The following is a 518-nucleotide window of genomic DNA, read 5'->3' on the forward strand; positions in this document are numbered from 1 at the left end:
TGTAATGATAATTTTGATTTAAACCAAGATTAAAATCTTTGGATTGGGTTGTTGACGAACCTGCCGTCCCTGAACAATTGAGACAGTCTGCCTTTAGACCACAGAAGTTCATCTGAGTTAGAGTCTTTATTGACATCTAAACCATTGGACTTAGGGGGAAAAACAAGAAAACACAGAGATGAAAAGCAGACGTGAATAGGGGCAATCTTTCTCAGAGAGGATTGCTTGAGACTTGTGCATGGACCCTGTAATCCCATTGCTCCATTTCATGGAGTTTTACCCAGAAGAGCTTATCCCCAGCATCTAACCCCTCACATACTCTACTCGGTAAGATGGGAACCAGACTGAGAAAAAACAAGGGGCTGATGGGAAAGTAACTTAGGAGGACTGATGAGTCCCATGCAGTTCTCTAATTAAATTCTCTAATCTTAAATTAAAAAGTGAAAATATCAAAGTGGATATGCATGGGAGCGTGGCCCATTGGCCTGCTAACCTTGTAAATGATAAATGGTAAATGG

This window comes from Morone saxatilis, unplaced genomic scaffold (assembly GCF_004916995.1).
Source record: "Morone saxatilis isolate NCDOM2014 unplaced genomic scaffold, NCSU_SB_2.0 Contig16, whole genome shotgun sequence".
Classification (NCBI taxonomy): Eukaryota; Metazoa; Chordata; class Actinopteri; family Moronidae; genus Morone; species Morone saxatilis.